The sequence below is a fragment of the Mizuhopecten yessoensis genome, unplaced genomic scaffold (genome assembly GCF_002113885.1).
Source record: "Mizuhopecten yessoensis strain PY_sf001 unplaced genomic scaffold, ASM211388v2 scaffold9969, whole genome shotgun sequence".
NCBI classification, from domain to species: domain Eukaryota; kingdom Metazoa; phylum Mollusca; class Bivalvia; order Pectinida; family Pectinidae; genus Mizuhopecten; species Mizuhopecten yessoensis.
In genome coordinates this window covers 325,860-328,534 of record NW_018408313.1, presented here as the reverse complement: position 1 = coordinate 328,534, position 2,675 = coordinate 325,860, and the positions used below count along the sequence as shown (strand labels likewise).

The window sequence follows — 2,675 nt, the reverse complement described above, 5'->3', positions numbered from 1 at the left end:
TCTTAGACGTTTATGATCGTCAGATTGATGGAGACAGGTCCTAGGATGCGTTGATCGATCTTAATGTTAAATTAATTGGCCATTGAGTGATAATTTTGATTTCTTCGTACAGTTTGATGTTAACTGCTGTCGTTTTTGTTTCATCATTGTTTTCGTAATTTGTCTAGAGTAGTATGCCATTCTGTAGACGAGAGACACTCTGTGAATGCAAAACACAAACCTCCATTAACGGTGCCTCGAATTGCTAAAATTCCTTTCTATGACCTCTATTAATAACTTTCTTTGGTTTCTGTCACGGAAACAAAGTATCAACACATTTAAAGTGTCAGTTTCAACATCTATATATCACTATGTATAATTGGCACCTTCCGTTGCAAGACCAAAGTGTTCGCAGCTAGCGTTATCCATATTTATATGTATCAATGTGTGATGGAGAAACCGATAACTAACATTGATACTAGATTAACCAGAAGGGTATTACAAGTTAACCATGCATGTAAGTGCTTCTTTACCTGTAGGACAGGGTCAACTCTTGATTAAATGTTTCCTTATAAAGATAAAAACACATCAAAATACAAATCTGAATAACCTTGTTGAATTTTGTATATTTTATCACTAAGATAGTGTTGATGAACGAGTTAATCTGGAAGTGGGTCTGATCATGCGACCTTTGACAAGAATGTGGTAATTTTAAACCTAAATTATTGTTATCTAAGACTTTCTGTTGTCATTAGAAAAGAATAAAAGTCTGACATGTTGACAAACGACTGAACGATTTGGTATGGTTTAATTACCCTGAAATAGTAACAGTGATGTGATGTTCACACAGTATACTGTTGGCAGATTGTTACTAGGTGTGAATTGTGCAAATGATTAGTAATAACAATTGAAACTAGTTTCCCTACAAATTGCTTCAGGCAAAAGATGACAGTAAATCAGTTTTCATGATAAAGGACTAAAATTTCAATTAAATGTTTAATACTGGTTGTTGGACAATCTAAATGGATTTAATTTTTCATCCTTTGGACTTTATTTGGTTTTGTTGAGAAAAACTCTATTGCTGTGATGGTAAATTTCAGACTGAAAAAAACTTTATCTAAATGGCGCAAAAGACACACAAGAAAATGACCCCCTTTATCATTTAAATACCCACGTTCTTACTACAGTGTCTGGATATGCAGGTTCACAAAGTGATCAGTTTTCCTTATTTTTCGTATAAACACTACAGGTACATGTACCATTACATGCTATGATCCTGATGGAAGGCAGTGGTGTTAAAAACAAAAATAGAATTATATAGGTGTCGTCTGTCATGGACGAGTGCACTTACGTAGAACACTCTTTCATTTTCCCGGATGGATAAGTACATCAACACATCTACTATCACCTAGGTATTGCCCTACAGCTAACAAGACAGAAGGTGATGCGTCAATAAACCGAACCTCATTCAGATCTCGATTGAACCTCAATCATACCTCAATCATACCTCAATCTACCTCAATCTGCCTCAATCGTACCTCAATCGTATCTCAATCTACCTCAATCGAGCCTCAATCGTACCTCAATCGTACATCGATCGTACCTCGATCGAACCTCAATCTACCTCAATCTGCCTCAATCGTATCTCAATCGTACCCCAATCGTATCTTGATCGTACCTTAATTGAACCTCAATCTACCTCCATCTGCCTCAATCTACCTCAATCTGCCTCAATCGAACCACAATCGGATTGAGGTGGATGGAGGCAATACCCCCACTTTACATCTACTCTTATGCCAGTGGCAAGTACATTGTAAAAAGGTTCATCTCTGTTAATATATCTGTTAACTACTTCCTGTTTAAATAGGAGAAGGTGATATATCTTTTATATCAAAAGGTACATACAAACAAAACTAAATGACAACTTAATTTAAAATGTCTATCAAAAGATAATCTTACCTCCTGTGTACTGTCAATGAATTGTGTTCCTTAGTTCTCCCTATATTTCGTTCATCAACAAGCGCGCTTCCTTTTTGTAAGGGCGACTGACTACTATCTACACTCACACTATTTAAAAAGAAAGCACACTAAAAAAACAAGAATGACATGCGCATACGAAAACATTATCAATAGCGTGACGACACAATACATTAAAATAGATCTAGAACACCGTACATCCTACGATGTACGTCATTCATTTATTCATTCATGTGTTGTGGCTTAGTTTACAAAGGTGCTGCATCATTACTTTGCACCGATATCTTATCTTGTGACGCATACTTACCCAGTATCATTTACACGTTGGTGATTGGTCCTTTCCAGTAACCAACCGGAAGGAAGAGAACAGTTTAAAAACTACAACCAAGTATTCAATATGTATAAACTAGTTCCAATATACTATATTCAGGATAAAAAGTGCATTACATAGTAATACGAACATTCAATTTGTACATGTATACATGGATTACGTCCAACAAAACATTGTATTTAGAGTAAGAACTTCAATAATTAACATTTTCAATTAGTGCATGAAAACATAATTTTCAATTGTACATAACAGTTGGGCATTAAATAAAACATTCCATGAAGCATATGTGTTAGACACTGCATTATGACACATAAGTAATCTACGATATATTCCGAGAGACACACAGTTATTTCAATACATCACTCTGTAATATATATTTCTTTCAATA

At 35.1% G+C, this 2,675-nt stretch overlaps 1 long non-coding RNA gene across 1 annotated transcript; it reads right to left on the bottom strand.

Moving 5' to 3' along the window:
* LOC110459118 lies at positions 1-2,120 on the bottom strand. The gene is made up of 2 exons (XR_002463862.1): positions 1,939-2,120; positions 1-199 (listed from the first exon to the last, which is right to left on the bottom strand). It is a non-coding gene; the product is annotated as an uncharacterized LOC110459118 (long non-coding RNA).
* Positions 2,121-2,675: the final 555 nt, after the last annotated feature.